Here is a 24,284-nt window from a genome sequence, read left to right on the forward strand (position 1 = left end):
AGACGTTAAACCGAGACGTCTGCTCTCAGGTGGATGTAAAAGATTCCATGGCACTATTTCGAAGAAGAGCAGAGAATTTATCTCCAGTGTCCTGACCAATATTTATCCCTCAATTAACATCACAAAAACAGATTATCTGGTCATTATCACATTGCTGTTTGTGGGAGTTTGCTGTGCGCAAATTGGATGCTGCGTTTCCCACATTACAACAGTGACTACACTTCAAAAAAGTACTTCATTGGCTGTAAAGTACTTTGAGACGTCTGGTGGTCGTGAAAGGCGCTATATAAATGCAAGTTTTTCTTTCTGATATAACATTTAAGGGTTACTTTTAAGATACAAGACATGTCAGCTAACAAAGCATTATTGTGGGGACGGCACTGAGCAGTAAAGTTGTAAAATAATATTAAATAAAAACAGAAAATGCTGGAAATAATACTGTATGTTTGAAAAGAAAACAAATCTGTGCCCATTTTAACTTGAGCCAGAGTTTTAGCAAATTGTCCTGTTCGCACAGAAGAACGGCCAAGCAGACAAAAAAGGTGTTAATTCGTTAAGCTGTATTTAATAAAGTGAAACATTCCCTAATAATTAAGTCTATGAAACCTTTGGTTGATTTTATCTCACACATTCTCTTCCTTCTTAGAAACCAATCTCTATTCTTCCAACAAAGTATAACAGATTTCACACGGCCGATCGCATTAGCAAAAGAGAGCAATCATTTCGATGTGCAAAAGCATGTCATCGTCATAAATACGCGATTACAAAACTGAAAAAAAAGACAGAGCAAATTAAAAGTGGGATCCTATCACTAATCCGTGGGGACTTTTGCAGATATCCAACGATAAAGAGTTTAATTCTGTTCTGTGAAATGAGGAAACCCCACTGTCTGGGAGGAGTGGTTGCATCCCACATGATGTCATGCAGAAAGCCAGCTGCCAAGCACAGGTTCGCGGTATCACCATACAGGGCAAGGGAGCTGGAATAGCAGAGCATCTAACCAGCTGACTGTTAGGTCAACAAAATATCCGGAATGGTTTAATCTATATGCCTATTTAACCGTTTCAAAGAGGGGTAAGTGAGTTTGTACTTTTTTAAACAAACATTTTTTCTTTCACAAACTGAATGCAAATACTTTAAACGGTAATTAAACTGGGATAATTCAGTGCTTGCCTTACATTTAGTAATTATTTCCTGTTTTGAAAAGGACATCGTTAGACAATGCCATTGGAATTTGGGGAAAAATAAAAGGCGTGGTTTTGCAGCAAAACATCTGGTGGGCAGGCTATTGTTTCAGAACACAAAGAGTGTCGAAGAAGTGGTCTGGGATTAGGCATTTTAGCATTCTCTACAGAAAAGCTTCTTTACCGTGGGGAGCTTGGGCGCTTGCATGTCACAAGGTTTCCGTGTGTCCCTTGGATGTATTTCCTTTTTATTGTAATGTCAGATTTCTAGGAGTGTAAACCTACCAAGATGGATAGAACACATTTGATGTTGCCATGTTTTGTCATTCTTGACAAGAAATATTGAGCCACACAAAGCAGAATATTGTGCCAAGTGAGCCAGACATAAAACCTAATTGAAAGTGTTACAGGGTTTATACCATGTGTGTTCTGGCTTGGAGCAATGGTATAACACCAGTGATGTTACAACCCTACCAACTGGCACTACTGTTAATTGTCAAATTGGTGGGAACTACTCTGCCTAATATATACATATGTTGCTATGATGTTGATTTGTATTTTAAAATGTTCAGTAAAAAAATAAAAATAATCTTTAAGATGTGAATGATCCCTGCTGGCTATATATGTAGCAATAATACAGTTAGTGGTACTGTACAAGACTCTCAATTGGATTGTTCTGGAAATAACTTGTGATTTAATGGACTTCCATAACTGGTGAGTGATAAAATCCTTGTTTAGTTATGCTGCAGGGTTAAGCTACCAATAGATGTCACATGTCTTCTACAAATGTTTGAACCAGTGATTAGTTTGCTGAATACCTAATTGGTCTCCTTTTATGTTTACTCCATGGTAAAACAGATGTACACAGTAGTTCCTGAATGTAAACGATTATCACTATGCATAGAAATATTCCTCAGCTGACTACCCAGATTAAATCACCATGTTATTTCCAGAACAATCTAATTGAAGGCCACATACAGTAGTGCTAATTATATTATCATTACAAAATAATTAAACTTTATTTGTTAAAAAATATAAGAAATCAAAGCCTCACTTGTTTTAGTTAATATCTTTAGGAGCACCGTGGATATAGGGGCTCTACCTGAGGACTGGAGAATATCAAATGTTACTCCAGTACAGGTATTTCAAAAAGGAATGAGATGTTAATCAGGGAATTATAGGAACATATGAACAGGAGTAGGCCATTCAGCCCCTCAGGCCTGCTCTGCCATTCAGGTAAATCATGGCTGATCTGTACCTTAGCTCCACATACCTGCCTTAGCTCCATATCCCTTAATACTCTAATCTATCTAACTAAAATCTATTAATTTCAGCCTTGAGCGCTAATTGTCCCAGCATCCACAGCCTTTTGGGGCAAAGAGTTTCAGATTTCTACTAGCCTATGTGTGGAAAATTGCTTCCTGATTTCCCTCCTAAATGGTCTAGTTCTACTTTTACGATTATGTCCCCTCGTTCTTGATTCTCCCTTCAGAGGAAATGGTTCCTCTATCTACCATATTGAATCTTTTTAACATTTTAAACACCTCGATCAGATCACCCTCGATCTTCTATACTCAAGGGAATACAAGCCAAGTTTATGCAACCTATTCTCATTATTTAACCCTCTAAGACATGTATCATTATGGACCAGCTTTTCTAATTACTGGGAAAGATGCTTGTTTTTATTGCATATTATTAATATTTATGTTAAGATCATGGAGGCCAGAGAGAATAGTCAACGTAGTTTCAGAAGTGAAAGGGCAAGCCTCGCAAATTTTCTGGAATTATTTGTGGAGGCAGTTAAATTAGTATAGGCAGATATCTAGTAAATTAATTTACTTGCATTTTCAGAACATGTTTGATAACATTTTAAAGATATTTAAAAAATCTTTCATTTGTATAATGAAAAAGTGGTTTATGTATATTGAATTACATTTTGAAGTGCAGTGACTATTATGCAGGCAGATGCCTACTGCAAAATCCTAGTAACATGATACATGACCTGTTAATCTGTCTTTGCTGGTACAGTGTGAGGGAGGAATGTTGGCCAGGACACAAGGAGGAATCCCCCTTTGAATAGTGTCAAGGGATCTTGATGGTTAACTGAACCATTAGAACAAATAAACTAGGCCACAATTTGATGTCTCATCCAAAGGACAGGTGAAAAAAGTTTAGGGCTAAATAAATTAAAGGCTAGTTTTGGGCAGTGACTATTAGAGTTCCATAGGGAACTATTCTAAATCCCTAGGTATTAAAGTGATATGGAGAAGAGTATGTTTACTAATATTATTTATGCTTAGTGTTTTTTGAGGATGAATAAGTGAAAAGTATTTCCAGTATATAAAAGTATATACATTCAAAAAGTTTAAAGGAAAAGCTAAAAAATGGTAAACAGATTTCAACATGCATACATTAAAGGTAATCTATGTTTAAACAAGGAGCATGAAACTTAGATACATATTAGTAAAAGTGGAAAAAGAAAATACATTTTGTAATATTTAGTGTATTCAATTAATATGAAGCAGTTGACAACAAGGTTAATCAAGCATTGATTGATAACATTTGAATATAATTTGATAGCAGTTATTTTAACCTTGTGCAGCTCATTAGCTACGCCATATTTAGAATAAAGTGTGCAATTTTGGGCTCCTACCTTATCATGTATTGTATAGAGTTTGGACTCGGGATTTAATGTTATGCAGTGGTGAGGTTTACAGCCTGGCTTTTCATTGGAGAAGAGAAGACTGAAAGGAGATATGATTCAGGTTTTTGTCATGTTGATGGACATGAATAATTTTGATACAACCAAACTATTTAGCTTGGAGTGTAGAACTCTACAAGCCTCAAGTACAATGTAAACCAGCCTCAAGTGATACCGGAGCTTGGAAGAAACTCCTCCTAAACATACATGACTACTAATAAAAGGAGTAATTTCTTTGTTTAATTTTTTTTTTTAATGTAAACATTCGGGTATGTATTTAGCTAAGAATGGAACAGAAGATTACAGGATAGAATGAAATGTTCAAAAACAGCACAGACATCAATGTTGCTTGTGCTGCTGGGATGACAGATGAGTCATCTGTAACATGCAACTGGCCAGAGTTGAATACTGTGGGCAGGAAGAATTGAATACTATCTCAGAAGTTTCCTTGACTATCTTTGAAGATCAGGAAGAAATTTTACAAAACTTTAACTATTTTAATGTTTGTCACCCCCCTCAGAATGCTGAGTAAGTTGAACAAATGTCTTAATAGGGCAAATTATACATAGTCTGTGGATAAATGGCTTTTTCTGATTCAGTGCCTTCTATGTCTTTATCTTAACAATATTTAATAATTCTACATTAGCTTTTGCTGATGACCTATTTGACATGGAGTTAAAAACATTACATTTAAGGCTGCAATACACATCAACATCTGAAGTGCATCAATATGTACATGCATTTGCAAATTTAGTGATTTGGATTGGCAGATGCTAGAAAACCGTTTTGCAGCTCGGTGAAATGATATTAACTCCATATCAAAGACTTGATTTCCTGAAACCCAACAGTATATAGAACAATGGTGTTACAGTCAGGGTTTCTAAAATTATTTTCTTATTCAAATGGCTTGAGAACTGATGAGTGTGCCATGTCCCTTACAACATGAAATCTGTACCTAATGCAACTCAGATTTAATATTTAACTCTAGTAAAATTATATACTGAAATAATGGAGGAATTTTGTAGGCAGTGTAGATGAAAGCATAAAATTACAAAGGGATATTGATAGATTAAGCGAATGGGCAAAACTGTGGCAAATGGATTTCATTGTAGGCAAATGTGAGGTTTTCCACTTTGGACCTAAAAATGATAGGACAGGGTACTTTCTAAATGGTGAAAAGCTAAAAACAGTGGAGGTCCAAAGAGACTTGGGGGTCCTGGTACATAGATCATTAAAATGTCATGAACAGGTACAGAAAATAATCAAAAAGGTTAATGGAATGCTGACCTTTATATGTAGAAGACTAGAGTACAAGGGGGTAGAAGTTATGCTGCAGATATACAAAACCCTGGTTAGACCACACCTGGAGTACTGTGAGCAGTTCTGGGCACCACACCGTAGGAAGGCTATATTGGCCTTGGAGGGAGTGCAGCACAGGTTTATCAGAATGATATCTGGACTTCCAAGGGTTAAGTTTTGAAGAGAGATTACACAAATTAGGGTTGTATTCCCTAGAATTTAAAAGGTTAAGGGGTGATCTAATCGAAGTTTTCAAGATATTAAGGGGAACAGATGGGGTAGATAGAGAGAAACTATTTCTGCTGGTTGGGGAGTCTAGGACTGGAGGCGCAGTCTTAAAAATTAGAGCCAAACTTACAGGAGTGAAATTAGGAAACACTTCTACACACAAAGGGTGGTAGAAGTTTGGAACTCTTCCGCAAATGGCAATTGAAGTAAAGATATTAAGCCAACACTATAAAGTACAGGGCAGTATCTTAAGGGACATGGCACGCTTATCATTTCTCAAGCCATTTAAATAAGAAAATGAGTTTTAGAAACTGAGTGTAACACCATTGTTCTATATACTGGTGGGTTTGAGAAAATCTAGTCTTTGCTATGGAGTTAACATCATTTCACCAAGCTGTGATAGTTTTCTAGCATCTGCCAATCTAAATCACAAAATTTACAAATACAGAGCGGATCTTAATGTGTTGGGAGATTGGACTCATGAGTGGCAAATGATGTATAACTTGTATAAGTTCAGTGTTATGCATGTGGGCAGGGCAAATGCTCAACATTCATACACCCTTCAGGGAAAAGCATTAAAGAAGGTGGAGATAGAAAGAGATTTGAGCATTCTAGTGCATACGTCTTTAAAGGTACATGAGCAATGCTGTGATGTGATAGCTAGAGTAAATCGGGTGTTGGGGTGTATCCATAGGATAATTGAGTACAAGACGAGGCATACTATTTTGTCCTTGTACAAGACTTTGGTCAGGCCGCACATGGAATACTGTGTCCAGTTTTGGTCTCCTCACATAGTGGGTGATATTGAGGCTTTGGAAAGGGTACAGAGGAGGGCCACCAGACTAATACCCAGTTTAAACCATCTTAGTCATCAAGATAGTCTAAAAGAGTTGGGACTCTACACTTTAGAGAAGCGTAGACTTAGAGGTGCAATAGCAAAATACTGTGGATGCTGGAAATCTGAAATAACAACAGAAAATGCTGGAAACACTCAGCAGGCCAGGCAGCATCCGTGGAGAGAGAAAGAGTTAACGTTTCAGTTCTGGGATCCTTCATCAGAACTGGAAAAAGCTGATGTAATAGATTTTAAGCAGGTGCAGAGGTGGGGTGGGGTGGGAGGGGAGGAAGGAATTGAAGGAACATTCTGTGTTAAGGTAGGAGGCAGGAAGGATAAAATGTTGCAAATGGGGATGGCAAAATCATACAGCCTGAAAAATGGGGGCAGGGGTTACAGTCTGAAATTGTTGAACTCAATGTTGAGTCCAGAAGGCTGTAAAGTGCCTAATAGAAAGATGAGGTGCTGTTCCTCGAGCTTACGTTGAGCTTCATTGGAATAATGTAAGAGGCCGAGGACAGAGAGATCAGAGTGGGAGTGAAGCAGAGAATTAAAGTGACAGGCGACCGGAAGCTCAGGGTCACCCTTACGGACTGAAAAGACTATGGGGTGGTCTGATTGAGGTTTATAAGATAATGAAGGGAATAGATTGTGTTCCAGTTGACAGTTTATTCCAATTAAATAGGTTAGGGAGGACCAGGGGTCACAATTTTAAGCTGTATAAGACCAGATCTAGGCTAGATGTCTAGAGGTGGTTCTTTTCCCAGAGAATAGTGGACCTCTGGAACAGGCTGCTGTCTTGCATGATGGATGCTGATTCGCTGAATTCCTTCAAGTGAGAGCTGGACCTGTTTCTGGCTGGGGCGGAGATCACCTCTTACAGAAGGTAGGTACTGCAGGGAATTCAGGGCCAGATTGATCTCCTGGACTAGTTTCGATCGCCTAGATGGATCGGAGAGGAAATTCCCAGATTTTTTTCCCCCCAAATTGGCCTGGGTTTTTTAATCTGGATTTTTGCCTTTCCCAGGAGATCACATGGTTTCGAGTGGGGTGGAGAATATATATTGTGATACACAAGGTATCGCAATAGTGTGGGACAGGCTCGATGGATCAGAGGGTCTTTACCTGTCCGTCATTGTTTATATGTTTGTACCTTTTTAAGTGGAAATTCAAACCATTTTCTATTTTAAAGAACTAATTGCCTCAGCTCCTTTATTTAGTTTCTTGGGGGGGAAAAAAGACATGTCCCACAATATCCCTCAGGTGAAATATTGAACACCCATCAGGATTCCAAACAGAATTAAGGAACCACAGAAATGGCTTTTACTTTTATCTTCTATAATTCCTTTAAAAAATAAACAATTTCATTGATGTAGATACCCAGTGTTCCTATAACAATATTACCATCAATTATGCAATTGAGATTTTTAATGGAATCAGAACCCATCACATGCAGCTTTTACACATAAGAGCTAGCTGTTTTAACACATGAAACAAATGGAAATTACATTCCTGTCACATTTGAAATCATGATAAATATATGTAAATTACAAAACACATTTAATAGCTAAATGTTGCAGGGTGCATATTTTCATACTGCTGAAATACCATTCATTCTCGCTTAAATCATACAGCTAGGTCCCTTTGAAATATAGCTCACAAGTTCAATCTGTCTACCACAGTAATTAAAAACTATTATAAAAACAGAAATTGCTGGAAATACTCAGGTCAGGCAATATCTGTGGAGAGAAACAGAGTTAACGTTTAAGGTTGACGACCTTTTGTCAGAACTGAAAAAAGTTATAAATATAACCCGTTTTAAGCAGGTGCAGAGGCAGGGCAAGGGGGGAGGGGAGGAAAGAACAAAAGGGACGGTCTGTGATGGGGTGGAAGGCAGGAGTGGTTAAAAGGGGGATAAAAGGGATGATGCTGCAAGGCAAAAGGAGATGGTAATGGGACAAGTAAAGGAACAAAAGATGGGTCTAGAGGAGGTGTAAATGGGAATGGCAGAATCAACAACAGCTGCCATCTGAAAAAATAGGGGCAGAGGTTCTGGTCTGAAGTTGTTGGACTCATTGTTGAGTCTGGAAGGCAGTAAAGTGCCTAATCGGAAGATGAGGGTGCTGTTCCTCGAGCTTACGTTGGTCTTCATTGGAACAGTGTAGAGGCCGAAAACAGAGAGGTCAGAGTGGAAGTGGAGCGGAGAATTAAAGTTTCAGGCGACCGGAAGCTCGGGGTCACCCTTACGGACTGAATGGGTGACCACTTTGTGGAACACCTCCGATCACATTTGGTCTCCCCAATGCAGAGGACACCACATTATGTGCAGCAACTACAGCATAGTAAATTGAAAGAAGTACAAGTAAATCGCTGTTTCACTTGGAAGGAGTGTTTGGGGCCCTGGACGGTGGGAAGAGAGGAAGTAAAAGGGCACGCATGCAATAAGACCTGGACGATATTCAGCCTCACGTGCTAAGCAATGACTATCGCCAACAAAAGAGCGTCTAACAACCACCCCTTGATATTCAACGGCATTACAATCGCCGATTTCCCCCACCATCAACATCCTGGGGGTCACCATTGACTAGAAACTTAACTGGACCAGTCACATAAATACTATGGCCACAAGAGCAGGTCAGAGGCTGGGTATTCTGTGGTGAGTGTTTCACCTCCTGACTCCCCAAAGCCTTTCCAGCATCTACAAGGCACAACTCAGGGGTGTGATGGAATACTCTCCACTTGCCTGGATGAGTGCAGCTCCAACAATATTCAAGAAGCTCAACACCATCCAGGGCAAAGCAGCCCGTTTGATTGGCACCCCATCCACCACCTTCAACATTTACTCCCTCCACCACCAGTGTACCATGGCTGCAGTGTGTACCATCTACAAGATGCACTGCAGCAACTCACCTAGGCTTCTTTGACAGCGCCTTCCAAACCTGCGACCTCTACCACATGCAGCAGTCGCATGGGAACACCACCACCTTCTCATGAGGCAATTAGAGATGGGCAATAAATGCTGGCCTTGCCAGCGACGCCCACATCCTAGGAATTAATTTTTTTTAAATGTTACATTCTTGTGCAAGTGCAGGAGATGCGTCGTGGGAGGGGGTGTTGGGGGTGATTGAGGAGTGGACCAGGGTGTTGCGAAGGAAACAGTCCTTTCGTAATGCTGAAGGGGAGGAGAGGGGAAGATGTGTTTGGTGGCAGAAATGGCGGAGGATGGTCTGTTGAATGTGGACGCTGGTGGGGTGGAAGGTGAGGACAGGGGGAACCTTATCGTGGTTCTGGGAGGAGGGGGGAAGCGGTGAGGGCAGAAGTGTGGGAAATAGGGCCCTAAACCATGTCCATTCTATCAACCACTGTGGAGGGGAATCCTTGGTTGAGGAAAAAGGAAGATCTATTGGAAGCACTGGTGGGGAAGGTGCCATCATCTGAACAGATGAGATGCAGAAACTAGAAGAAAATGGGATAGAGTCCTTACAGGAAATGGTGGGAGAACGTATAGTCAAGGTAGCTGTGGGAGTAAATATTGGTTGATCGCCTAGCCCCAGAAATGGAGACCGAGAAGTCGAGGAAGGGAAGAGTCCGAGATGGGTCATGTGAAGGGTAGAAATTGGAAGCAAAGTGAATGAAATTTTCTAGTTCAGGGCGAGAGCAGGAAACGGCACCAATACAGTCATCAATGTACTGGGGGGACAAAAAGGTGAGGGAGGGGACCGGAGTAGGACTGGAACAAAGAATGTTCCACATATCCCACAAAAATGTAGGCATAGCTTGGAACCATATGGGTTCCCATAGCAACACCCCTTATTTGGAGGAAGTGAGTGGAGTCAAACGAGAAGTTGTTCAATGTGAGAATAAGTTCAACCAGGCTGAGGAGGGTGGTGGTTGATGGGGACTTGTTGGGACTCTGTTCAAACAAGAAGCGGAGCGTCCTCAGGCTGTCCTGGTGGGGGATGGAGGTGTAGAGGAATTGGATGTCCATGGTGAAAAATAGATGGTTAGGACCTGGAAACTGTTAAAGTGGCGGAGGGCGTTGGAAGAGTCACAGATATAAGTGGGAAGAGACTGGACAAGGTTTGAAAAAATAGTTGAGATGGGAAGAAATCTGTTCCGTGGGGCAAGAACATGCTGAAAGCATGAGTCTACCAGGCCATGCCTGTTTGTGCATCTTGGGAAGGAGGTAGAAGCGGGCAATGCTGGGCTGGGGGACTATGAGGCTGGCGGCCATGGAGAGAAGATCTGCAGAGGAGATGAGGTCAGTGACAGTCTTGGAAACGATGGCTTGATGTTCAGTAGTGGGGTCATGGTCCAGGGGGAGGTAGGAGAAGGTGTCCGAGAGATGGTGTTCAGCCTCCGCAAGGTAGAGGTCGGTTCGCCACAGCGCCACCCTTGTTAGCAGGTTTGATGACAATGTTATGGTTGGATCTGAGCAAATGGCGTTTTGCAAGTTCAGAGTAGGTTGGAGTGATTGAGGGGAGCAGAGAATTTGAGACGGCCGATGTAACACTGGCATTTCCCAATTAAAAGATCTATAGAGTGTAAGTGGCCAGAGGGAGGGGTCCAGGTGGAATGAGAATTCTGAAGATGGGAGAAAGGATCTGCTGTGCGAGGGGAAAGACTCCTGGCCAGAAAAGTAGGCGTGGAGGCGAAGATGATGGAAGAGCTCAGTGTCATGCCGAGCTCAAAATTTATTGAGTTGGGGGCGTAAGGGGATGAAGCGGAGGCCTTTGCTGAGGACTGATCGTTCAGAGTCAGAAAGGGGAAGGTCAGAGGGGATAGTGAAAACATGATAAGGGGTAAGATTAGAAGAAGAGATGGGGTCAGAGGAAGAAGGTTCTGGAGGGGCTTTGGTATCCAAGAGCTGTGCTATTTTGCTTTTGAATTTAAAAACTATTGTCCCGTTCACAAAAAGTGATTGAAAAGTTGCTACTGTCACTTTCAGAATAGTTATCTCATTCCCTTTACAAGATCATTTTGAAATGAAAAGGAAATGGTCAGCTTTTTAACCCTTGTTTAGACTTGTTTAAAATTACTGCTGGTATTTTATTGTACTTTAAAATAAAAGGCGCAAATTTCACAATTTAAAAATCTGGTAACTTCACATTTGTCAATTATTCCCACATTATTGAATTTTTTAAATGGCAAAATACATTTATTGTACAAAAATAGCAACTTATTTTGAATTATAATTATGGCCCGTAGTTTGTCTGTTGTGGCTCAATTGGTAGCACACTCGCCTCTGAATCAGAAGGTTTTTTAACCCACTCCAGAGACTTGAGCACATAAAGCTAGGCTGACACTCCAGTGCAGTGCTGAGGGAGTTTCCGCTGCACTGTCAGAGGTGCCGTCTTTCGGATGAGACGTTAAACCGAGGCATCATCTGCTCTCTCGGGTGGACATAAAAGATCCCATGGCACTTTCGAGGAAGAGCAGGGGAGTTATCCCCGGTGTCCTGGCCAATATTTATCCCTCAACCAACATGACAAAAACAGATTATCTGGTCATTATCACATTGCTGTTTGTGGAACCTTGCTGTGCACAAATTGGCTGCCGCGTTTCCCACATTACAACAGTGACTCCACTTCTTCAAATAGTACTTCATTGGTTGTAAAGCACTTTTGAGACGTCTAGTGATCGTGAAAGGCGCTATATAAATGCAAGTCTTTCTTTCTTTAATTTGTGGTCAGGGGCAAAGCAAAGCCGTTTGCTGCTGACCCCAAAGTAAGTTTCCCATAAAGATCTCGCGATCTCGGTGGCAAGAATTTCGGCTTTTCCAATGCGTCATTGAAATCAATGCAAGTTAATGGGGATTCCCAGCAAAGAGCTGCTGTGATGTCAACAAGCTGTCTAAGCAGCCAATCAAAATGCAGAATTCTCAGACAGTGAACCAGAAAGTGGGTAAGCGCCTTTGATTCTAACCTTTTAAAAATGTTAGAGAGAGCAAAACAAGGATTGGGCTCTCACATGGGGAAAAGGCAAAGATTTTTTTTAAAGTTTAAAACTTTTTAAAGTTTCTTAATTAAAATGGGTAAATTTGACACCACAAAATTAAAATGAGCTTTTCAGGGCCATAACCTTTGTTTAGCAGTCAATATGCTGTTAAAACCCTAGTTACACCTAATCCAAAAGCGTAATGGGATTTTTTTAATGGGGTATTTAACAACAACAGCAACTTGTATACAGCACCTTTAACACAGTAAAACGTCCCATGGCGCTTCACAGGAGTGTTATCAAACAAAAATTTGACACCGAGCCACATAAGGAGATATTAGGGCAGATGACCAAAAGCTTGGTCAAAGAGGTAGGTTTTATGGAGCGTCTTTAAAGGAGGAAAGCGAGATAGAGAGGTGGACAGGTTTAGGGAGGGAGTTCCAGTGCTTAGGGCCTAGGCAGCTTAACCAGGAGCCAATGTAGGTCAGTGAGCACAGGGGTGATGGGTGAACGGAACTTGGTGCGAGTTAGGGCATGGGCAGCTGAGTTTTGGATGACCTCAAGTTTACATAGGCTAGGATGTGGGAGGCCAGCCAGGAGTGCATTGGAATAGTCAAGTCTAGAGATAACAAAGGCATGGATGAGGGTTTCAGCAGCAGATGAGCTGAGGCAGAGACAGGCGATGTTACGGAGGTGGAATAGTTAACAGTGGTATTACTGCGAAAGAGCTGAAGTTTTCATCCATTTCCATGACTTGACAGATTACACTCACTTCCGGCTTTGGGGGGGGGGGGGTTGTCCACATCGCAGCCTGTGGAGGAGCAGTGAATGACAGGCCGCAACTTCAGGATTTCAGCATTAGGCTGCGCATGTGCTAAATCCTGAAGTTGCAGTCAGTTTCAGAGGCGAAATGACGACGAACGCTGCCAGTTCGCTATCATCAGGACTGCAAATTCTGGGCCATTCTGTTTTATTCTAATGTATGGGACAAAAATCATGTTTAAATCTGAATAAACAAGATTCCGATTAATTTTAAATGAACAATACCTAGGCCATATTAACTAAAATGGCTAGTGATTTTATTTTTATATATAAAATGGACTTTAAATAACTTATTATTTAGTAACTGATGACTAGAATTACTGTTGGTGATATTGGAGATGAATGTTTAAAAGTTTGTTTGACATTCCTCTGTCTATATTTTAATGGTGAACCATTTGTAGACAGAATAATATCCTTCAAATGTATTAAATATTCATCCACCAATATTGCAAACAAATTTTACCCTTATTAGATATCCTCTCTGGAAGTACAGCGGTGCTAATCACTCCCATAAGTGGTATGAACATCTTGAATTCAGGAGTGTGTCCATACTGACCAATATGTAAATATACAATAGCATAAAGAACTTGCATTTATATATCGCTTTTCACAATCTCAGGATGTCCCAAAGCGCATTACAGCCAATGAAGTACTTATTTTGAAGTGTAGTTGCTGTTGTAATGTAGGGAAATGCAGCAGCCAATTTGCGCACAGCAAGGTCGCACAAGCTGCAATGAGATAATGACCAGACAGTCTAATTTAGTGATGTTGGTGGCACAATAAATATTGGCCAGGACACCAAGGAGATCTCCCATGCTTGTCTTTGAATAGTGCCATGGGATCTTTTACGTCCAGTTATGAGGGTAGACTGGGCTGTAGTTAACGTCTCCTCTGAAAGACGTCCCCGCCGACACTTCAGTGCACTACTGAGGGGGAGCTGCACTATCAGCCGAGATTTTGTGCTCCAGTCTCTGGAGAGGTACTTGAACCCATAACCTTCTCAGAGGCGAGAGTGCTACCACTGAGCCAATGTTGACACGTGAAATGAGGCCAGATACAAATTGTTAAACTGCTTTATTTTACAGACAGAAAATTCATGTACAGAATAACAGGTATAATCAATTTTTATCTTGATTCAGCTAACTACTGAATGCTCCTCGAGTACAAGAAAAATAATAAAAAATATGCCACACTTATCCCTATTAGCAGTCTTGCTTAGCATTTTTCTGATCAGCCTTCTGTTGCTGACTGGCTCTGGGTTTGAGATCAGTGAGTTTCTCCCTCGTTGGATCAGGTTTCCTCCCCAGACCTTGCCAGCTTTATAGCACCGTGCAACATTAGCATTTTGTTTACCAGCCTAGGCTTTTATCACTGAGTTCAAACTTCGATTAGTTAAAAGGATCCTTCTGGAGCGTAACCAATATATATTTTGGTGTCACTTAATACTCCTGTGTGAAGAGTGTCTCTTTTGGGCTGTTTCCATTTTCCTACTGCTGTTCTGTGTTAGTTCATTGGCCTATCTATTTATCTATAATGATGGTGGTGTATATGACCCCAGAATCCTTACATAACTCTGCGAGGGAAGTCGTATTAAATTGATGAAGCATATCCTGACAGAAAAATGTGACATTCAAAATTGAGCTCTGGAGGCATTAAAGACTTTTTCCCGCAATCTTCGGTTTGGATGTTTTGCATTCTATTTCTGGTTACTCTAGCAAACATCTTTTCTGGCACACTAAGCAAGAAAGGAAAGCAAAATCTTCGTGTACTGCAAGTGAATTGTGGTGCATTGTATTTTATGTTAGTGAAATTTTGAGGTTGGTGTTAGGTAGCAAAACTGTCAATTTAACAATAATTGCTGTCATTATCAGAATTATTTACTTACAGAATTATAAATTAAACTAGAAGGAAAAGTGAAAGAATATTTTTTCACAGAGGATTCTGAGAACATGGAATGGCATATCACAAGTGGCTGATGAGGCAGAGACAATATCATTTTAAGATAATTGGATAAATATTTGAAAAGGAAGAATATCAAAGCATATGAGAAAAGGCAGGGAAATAGGATTAGAGTACATAGCTCCAGTTGAACAGCTTACCAGCACAGACACATTGAACTGAATGACCTCCATTTCTGTTGAAATTAAAAAATCACAGAAATTACAACAGAAATAGTACCAAGGAATCCCACAACTTTTGATAGATTACTCAAATATAATTATTCAAAATGCAGATGCATGTATTGTCCAAACTGTAAGTTCTTTTATTTTATGCTACTAGTTTGTGAAGTAATTGTACAACATGTTGACTGGGGCTATTTTTGAAAGGTCCTGGCATGAGACACCTACAGCTACAGTGTGTGATGAATGAGTCATAAAGTGCACCCAGTAGTTTAGCTCATCTCAAGCTTCTTGCACAAACATTTTAACAATTACAAAAGCTGCAACTAAATAAAAATTACACACACAAAGTAAAATCTTACATTTAAGTACATAGATGACACATGCTCATCGGTGCCACGTATTAGTCCAAAATACTAGATTCCATCACCATAAATGGTGGCTACAACTCCACAAATATTAAAACAAGTATATGAAGAGTTTTTTTGTAAAAAAAAAACAATTGATGGTTGGTTCCTGTGTATAGTGTCCAGCATTTGTGACTGTTAACTGCATAATTAATTCATCAATTTGTTGTTTATTGGTAGTATTTGCTGCTGATTTAAAATGTGTAAATTGTGGAGTCTGCTGTAGATCATCTGTTCACTCTGCATTTACATTTTGTTGCTATGGTACATTGGAGCTTTTAATATTGTTGTTATGATGACTACCAAAGCTTATAAATATGCAATTTGTAAAGACTTAAGTATTACATATGTGACTTCAAATAAATATGCCAGATATTGTCAGGATCAAAGAATGATATATGAAACTTGATATACAATGGCAATAGATTCATATTTGACACTTGAAAGAGAAATTATATTTAATATCCACTCAATCTCGACATCAGTTGTTGAATTTTCCCTTCTACCTAGGTTGAAAGATTAAATTTGTGATGTAAGTTGGTCATATGACCTTTTCCAGTCTGAGTGTTGGTAGCAGGTCAATGATACTAAGGCTTAGAAAAAGAGAGAGGGTGAATTGGCATGGGGTGGATTAATCACAATACTAATCCAACAACCAATTTTACCCTCCATTCCTAATGAGAACTGTGTTGCGTGTGCAGGGGTTAAAATATCAGCAATGTCGTACTTAACTTGTTCACGCTGGACTCGTGCCCTCCACCATTTTGACAAGTGTATTTAAATGTCGGGATGAAGGGTTTGGAGGGTTCGAGATGTTCGGTGTTCAGGTGAGTGATGGGTGCATGAGTGAAGAGGTAAGTGTGTTTGGTGTGTGTAAAGTGTTTAAAGAAGTTTTACTTACATGTAGTTACCTTTACAGCCTTCCTTACAAACGTCAGAAGCCCTTGACCCAGGTAGGGCGAGGGCATCATTGAAGTGCAGAAGTCGGGGTCTGATGATGTCATTTAGACCTGATGAGATTTTAACACATGGGGCTGGATTTTCATTGAGGAGGCGGATAGGAGGCGGGACTACAACTTTCGGGGGTTGTAGTCCCGCCTCCATCGAGTTCTAGCCAAACTACGCGATTTTAACTTGATGATTGACCTTGTTGAGCCCGCCCAGTGGGCTTAGCAGGCCAATTAAGGGCCACCCGGCAACAGGTGACGTCACAGATTGATATTTCATCTGTCAAGACCTTTTGACAGATGAAATATCAGCGTTCGACAGCTGTTTGAAGCTGTCAAACACTGACAATCTGTACTCCAGGTTAATTCCTTCCTCTCAGGATGATTTAGAGATCGCCCCGGAACAGAAAGCTGAATGCTGCAATTTTTGACAGATCGTGGCCATTCTGCTTTCTGTGCCGGTGAGATGAGGGACTCCCGAGACCTGAAGGAAGGAAGGCTGTAAAGGTAAGTACATGTAAGTAAAACTTCTTTAAACACTTTACACAAACCAAACACACTTACCTCTTCACTCATGCACCCATCACTCACCTGAACAGCAAACATCTCGAACCCTTCATCCCAACGGCCCGCCTCGCTAACTTGGCATGGTTTGGAGCCGTTGGGAATCCCACATTTCACCAATGAAAATAGGGATTAGGCTAAAAACTGCCTGTTAACTACCTGTTAACAGGCAGTTAATTGGCACTAATCCCCTTCCCGCCTCAGAGGCGAGACCTAGTGCGGGTCGGGTACCCGCCTCCTTTGAAACTGGCATGGAGGCGGTTTGGGGGCAGGATGGGTTCATGCCCCAGGATTTTAACCCCCCACACGCCTCCAATCCTGCCTCCACGGCCCAATGAAAATCCTGCCCATGGTTGCCCATTCATCACCTGGTGCCGTTCTTGCCAGGGAAACCACGCAGGAGCAGGCCCAGAAAAGGGGTGAGAAGGTAAGTTTAATTTTATTTTTTCATGTTTCCTAGTTGGGGCCAGTCTCCAGGGCCCACAAGGAAACATTAACCCTCTCCTGCCCTGGGCTCCTCCCCCAACCACAATTGCATCCCAACCCCCTCCCGTGTACTTATCTGACTGCTGGGGACTGTTCTTGCGGGTCCCCAGCAGCGGCCTCCTGCCCCACCCCCGCCCCCTGATCGCCACGTTATTCTCACTGGATGCGGGTGGGAGTAGGGCTTGGAGTATGGTGATGAGTGAGTCCCAGGAGTCTAAATGGCCCAGGCCTCATGCTGGCGTGTTGTGGCAAGCCTGCTACTCGCCCCATGCTCTCCTCTTGCCCCAGGTTAAAATTGTGCTCCAATTTTACGGTGTTTTATGGCATTGCTACTTCCAGTGGATACATTCATTAGAACCTGCTCTGGTTTTACTCAAGAGGACGAGCTGTAGATCTAGTTTCCAGCACCATTAATAGCTCGAATATGGTTTCCAATCCTTTCCTTAGCTGGACTGCTAATTAATGTAAGTAGCCCACTCAACAAGGATGTTAGAATATGAAGGGCTGGGTTTTAATTCAGGGGTGGGCTGGGGTCGTGTAATCCGCATTTCGTGTTATCCACCCGAATCTAAATCGATTTGGGAGATTGATGCGATTTTAACTTAATTGGCCAATTGAGTTCCAACGTGTGGGAACCCATGGCCAATGAGTTTTTCCAGTCTGAAAGTTGCCTCTGATGACGTCATCATTGCTGCTGCATTTAAGGTCTGCAACAAGCCTTGCTTCTTCTGCAGAAAGGCCAAAAGCTTGGCAGTCATGTTCGAGGGACCTGGAGGTAGAATGACCAGCGAGAGACCTAGGGCTGCTCCCAGGTTTGATGATGTTGCCTTTTAGGCTTTAGTTGAGGGAGCAAGAGCTCATAAAGAGGTGCTCTTCCCTTCTTCAGGGAGGAAGAAGCCTCCCCAGCAGACCAAGGCTGTATGGATCCAGGTGGCAGGAGGGCAACTCATTGGCCCAGAAATTCGGGTCTCCACGGGTGAGTACGCACGGGTTACTCACCCGTAAGCCCAATGGAAGTGCCGGTTTCCTGTATGCACTGTGCATGTGCGGGAAACCGGCACTTCCTTTCCCCTGAACGAAGGGGTTCAGAGGTCGAACGCGTGCACGGGAGAGGCTGCGCGTGCGCATCGAACTTAGTTTTTTTTTTACAGGTTTTCCCGGGAACGTAAGCCTGCAGAATTTAGAAATGTAAAAAGCAGGCGTAAGGCCTGCTTTTTACAAGGTAAGTGGTGAATTAATTAAAATTAAAACATTTTTTCCACAGGTTTATTATTTTTAAATACTTTAAAGCAAGGTAAGTTTATTTTTAGCCCTGTTAGAAAATAAAATTATTTTTTTCAAAACTTTAAATTATTGTTTAAAATAGTTATTTCATGTAATTTAGTTTATTTAAAAAATGTGATTTTAAAAAATTTATTTGAAGAATTAGTGATGTTTTGGGGCCCGTAGTATTTATAAGTTTTGACAGCCCTTCCTGTCAATCTTATGAATGGAGCATTCCCTGCTCCGATTGGCTCCCCATGGCCCACGTGATCCTAGGGGCCGCTTCAAACTAACTGCGCCCCTGGGATACGCAAGCACTGCGCGCCGGCAGCTGGACCAGGCCCCGGATCGGAATTCCACGCGGGCCCACAGCACAACGGCCGGCGCGCAAGGTAAGTGCAGGTCAGGGGCTTACATCCGCGGGAAGCCCCCGACCAGAATTTCTGGTCCATTATCAGTAACCCGCAGAACCTGGATTCAATGCAGGAAGAGATTTCATGACCTTCTGCGCACTGGAAAAGTGAGTATGAATTTCCCATCCCTGTCAATCTGATCCCCATTGCCTTTCTTCACCAGCACTCAGCTTTAGCAATCTCTTCCTCCACATCCCACTTGACACTGACATCCATGCACCCTTATCCATTCCCTCTCTCTCTATGGTCACATTCACCTAACTATTCAACTATGCAGCCCTCACACTCCCCATCACTGTGATGCTATGAAAACAACTGACAACACACAGGAAGGGCCCTTGGTCTTTGTAGTGTATGTGCCTTTAAGTCCGAACTACTTTTACAGCTCCTGTATACTGTAGTACCGGCAGTGACCACACCGGTATATAAGCTTTGCGCATGCCTCTGTACCCCCAGTCTTGAGACTACCCTCCTCCAGTAAAGACCTGTTTATTGTTAATGTACAGCATCCGTATGATTATTTAATAATTTGATTGAATTTTTTGAGGGGGTGACTAGGTGTGTGGATGAGGGTAACGCAGTGGATGTGGTATACATGGATTTCAGTAAGGCCTTCGATAAAGTCCCGCACGGGAGACTGGTCAAGAAGGTAAGAGCCCATGGAATCCAGGGTGCCTTGGCACATTGGATACAAAACTGGCTTAGTGGCAGAAGGCAGAGGGTGATGGTCGAAGGTTGTTTTTGTGACTGGAAGCCTGTGGCCAGTGGGGTACCACAGGGATCGGTGCTGGGTCCCTTGCTGTTTGTGGTCTACATTAATGACTTGGATATGAATGTAAAAGGTATGATCAGTAAGTTCGCGGATGATACAAAAATTGGTAGGGTGGTAAATAGCGAGGAGGGTAGTCTCAGTCTGCAGGACGATATAGATGGGTTGGTCAGATGGGCGGAACAGTGGCAAATGGAATTTAACCCGGAAAAGTGCGAGGTGATGCACTTTGGGGGGACTAACAAGGCAAGGGAATACACAATGAATGGTAAGACCCTAGGCAAGACGGAGGGTCAGAGGGATCTGGGTGTGCAAGTACACAGATCCCTGAAGGCGGCGGAACAGGTGGATAAGGTGGTAAAAAAGGCATATGGGATACTTGCCTTCATTAGCCGAGGCATAGAATATAAGAGCAAGGAGGTTATGATGGAGCTGTATAAAACACTGGTTAGGCCACAGCTGGAATACTGTGTGCAGTTCTGGTCGCCACACTACAGGAAGGATGTGATAGCTTTGGAGAGGGTGCAGAGGAGATTCACCAGGATGTTACCAGGGCTGGAGCGCTTCAGCTATGAAGAGAGACTGGGCAGATTGGGTTTGTTTTCCTTGGAGCAGAGGAGGCTGAGGGGGAACATGATTGAGGTGTACAAAATTATGAGGGGCATAGATAGGATGGATACTAAGGAGCTTTTTCCCTTAGTAGAAGGGTCAATAACTAGGGGGCATAGATTCAAGGTAAAGGACGGGAGGTTTAGAGGCGATTTGAGAGAGAACTTTTTCACCCAGAGGGTGGTTGGAGCCTGGAGCTCACTGCCTGAAAGGGTTGTGGAGGCTGGAACCCTCACAACATTTAAGAAGCATTTGGATGAGCACTTGAAATGCCATAGCATACAAGGCTACGGACCAAATCCTGGAATATGGGATTAGATTAGACAGGGCTTGATGGCCGGCGCGGACACGATGGGCCGAAGGGCCTCTATCCGTGCTGTATAACTCTATGACTATGACTCTAATAGCATATCCACTGAACCACGGATCCAACAGTGGCGACGAGTGTCGATTCGAATCTACCTGCAACATAAAACAAAAAATAGTCAAGGCCAGGAACACGGGCATCGACCACGAGCAACCGCCCAGCAGTCAGGCAGAGATTGAACTTCGCAGGGCAGGCTGTGGAGAGCCGGGCTTGGTTCCCCAGCCACGACGAGCAGTAAGAGACCGACGACAGGTCCAGCGCAGACCCTTCCCGAGCAGCGGCGGCTGGAGCCGACTGACGGCAGAGAGAAAGCCGAGCAGTGTCGACGGGGTAAGACAGAGGGTGAAGAGCGCAGGGCGCAGCCGGGGGTTGAACACCGAGCGGCATCGAGAAAAAGAAAACAAACCGGAGAGAGAGAAGGTAAAGAAACAGCCGGGTTCTAGACTGAGCGGTGTCGAAAAATATAAAAAGAAGAATGCGCAGAGCACAGCCAGGGCTCACGGGCTGAACAGGGTCCGCGGGGCGAAGAAAGGGGAGCGCGGGAGACGCCATTGAGCCGCGGAGAAGAAGGAAGAGTGCGGTAGATGCCATTTTTAGAAGCCGCAGCGGAGAAGGGCGGCGAGCGCGGGAAGGAAGGAAAGCACGGGAGACGCCATTTTGTGCCAGCGGAGAAGAAGGGGAAGCGCGGGAGGCGCCATTTTTGACAGTTAACTCACACCCAAGGATGCCAAAGAGTGGCAGTATCTCTACGTTCGACAATGAAGTCGAAGATTGGGCGACATATGTGGAACGTATTGAGGTGTACTGCAGGGTGAATGAAGTGCCAGATGCTAATAAAGCACTGGTTCTGTTAAATTCCATGGGTGCAAAAACTTATGGGTTACTGTGAAATCTAATAACCCCAGAGAAGCCGGTAAACAAGAATTTTGAAAGCATAGTAGAAATCCTACAGGACCACTTAAACCCCACACCACTGCTGATAGCAGAACAATTTAAGTTCCATAAAAGGAACCAACACAAAGACGAAAGCAATGCTGAGTACCGAACGGAACTGCACAAGCTATCGAAACACTGCCAGTTTGGAGCGTGACTAGCAGATACGTTAAGGGACAAGTTTTGTGTGTGGGCTACAAAGTGAAGGAACCCAGAAACGGCTTCTATCAGAAAAGGATCTTACGCTGGACAAGGCTTTCAGTATGGCAGTATCACACGAAGCAGCCACAAGGGGCGCTGCAGAGATACAACGGAGACCGCAAGAATATGGCACCAATGAAATGACCTATGGAACAGGGAAGTGCTATCGCTATGGCAGAACAACACATGACCAGAAAGATTGTTGGTTCAAGGACCAAGTGTGCAGACAGTGTGGGAAAGCAGGACACATAGCAAGAGTCTGCAGGTCTGGGAAGAAAACCAACAGTAAGAAATCTCCACAGGAGAAGTACAAAAAGGTACACCAGGTGATGGACAGTGGTTCAGACGAACAGAAAAGTGACACAGACTCCGGAAGCAAGGAGCTGGGTTGTCTGAAACTACATAAGGTAACAGAAATGGAGGATCACCAGACTATCTGGGTTACACTCAAGATGGACGGAGTCCAAGTGAAAATGGAATTGGACACAGGGTCAGCCCTAACAGTCATAAATCAAAGACTACAAGCGGCTATTTTCACACATACCCTTGAAAGCTACAGAGATTGTCTTGAAGACGTATACGGGGCAAAAAGTCTACCCCAAAGGAAAAATAAGGGTGAAAGTGACATATAAAGGCCAGGAAATACCTAAAATGGATATATATGTATTGCCAAATGGAGGACCACCACTGCTAGGACGTGAATGGATCCGGAAGATACAATTAGATTGGCATTCCATACAGGCACTGAAGGTTGAGGCCAAAAAGGATGATGACGTCACACCTGGACAACTGTCAAAAATGCTAACTGACGCAAAAGAAGTGTTCCAGGAGGGACTAGGAACACTAAAAGGAATAACAGCAATGATTAAAATAGAGGAAAATGCAAGCCCAAAGTTTCTGAAGGCCAGACCAGTGCCTTATGCGATCAGACCAGCTGTTGAAGCAGAGCTGGAAGGGTTGGAACGTTCAGGAGTACTGTCCAAAGTGGACTGGAGCGAGTGGGCTACACCCATCATTCCTGTAATGAAGAGGTCGTTGAGTAATACACCTGGGGAACCAAAGAAGCTCCGCATCTGTGGGGATTTTAAGGTGACAGTGAACCCAGTCCTTCACACGGTGCAATATCCGCTTCCACGAATTGAGGATATTTTCGCCTCGCTATCTGGAGGTAAACGCTTCACCAAAATTGATCTAGCCCAGGCGTACTTGCAAATGGAGGTAGAAGAAGCCTCGAAACATTACCTTATGATCAACACTCATAAAGGTCTCTATCAATACAACCGGTTGGTGTTCGGGGTAGCATCAGCTCCGGCTATCTGGCAAAGGGCGATGGATCAGGTCCTGCAAGGGATTCCAGGGACCCAGTGTTATTTGGACTACATCTTGGTCACGGGTGAAAATGACAGTGATCACCTCGCCAACTTGGAGAAGGTGCTCACCAGATTAAAGGAGTACGGGCTACGAGCTAATCGCCACAAGTGCGAGTTTTTCCAGAAACAGATCTCGTATTGTGGCCACATCATCGATGAAGAGGAGTTACATAAGTCCCCTGACAAGATTGAGGCAGTAGTCAAGGCTCCAGCACCGGAAAATGTGTCACAACTGAGGTCGTTCCTTGGGCTGGTAAACTACTACCACAAGTTCTTACCAAATTTGTCTACGGTATTACACCCACTGAACACCCTACTGCAAACAGGGGTACCATGGAAGTGGGATGACGAACGTAGACGAGCTTTCCAGAAGTGTAAAGAATTGATCACATCAAAAGAGGTGTTGGCCCATTTCAACCCAGCACTACCAATTCGGTTGGCGTGTGAGGCATCACCCTATGGTATTGGAGCGGTGCTGTCACACAAATTCCCAGACGGGTTGGAGAGGCCAGTAGCCTTTGCGTCTCGGTCACTAACCTCAGCCAAGCGCAACTACGCCCAGATTGACGGGGAGGCCCTCGGCCTAGTATGGGGAGTAAAAAAATTCAACCATGATCTGCATAGGCAGAAGTTCACCTTGCTGACTGACCACCAACCACTTGTCTCCATCTTTAATCCTTAGAAGGGCGTTCCAGTGATGACTGCACAGCGGTTACAAAGATGGTCCCTGTTTCTAGGGGCGAATCAATATGAAATAGAATATAAAGGCACGAAACAGCATGGGAACGCTGATGGGCTATCGTGCCTGCCACTGCCTACTGTGGAGTGA

The 24,284-nt window shown here is 43.0% G+C and overlaps 1 protein-coding gene across 3 annotated transcripts in view; it reads left to right on the forward strand.

Annotated features, from left to right (window-relative positions):
* The first annotated feature begins 916 nt into the window (after positions 1–916).
* Positions 917–24,284, forward strand: part of pkia (cAMP-dependent protein kinase inhibitor alpha) — a 181,947-nt gene continuing 158,579 nt past the window's right edge. For 2 of the 3 annotated variants that reach the window (XM_085993207.1, XM_085993208.1), the window contains exon 1: positions 917–1,074. The gene's annotated coding sequence lies outside the window, so the exon portion shown is untranslated. The remainder of the gene's footprint in view (positions 1,075–24,284) is intronic. The other variant, XM_085993206.1, reaches the window with a different exon arrangement.

The sequence above is a fragment of the Somniosus microcephalus genome, chromosome 7 (genome assembly GCF_052327205.1).
Source record: "Somniosus microcephalus isolate GS21.2 chromosome 7, FLI_Smic_1.0, whole genome shotgun sequence".
In the NCBI taxonomy this organism is placed as follows: Eukaryota; Metazoa; Chordata; class Chondrichthyes; order Squaliformes; family Somniosidae; genus Somniosus; species Somniosus microcephalus.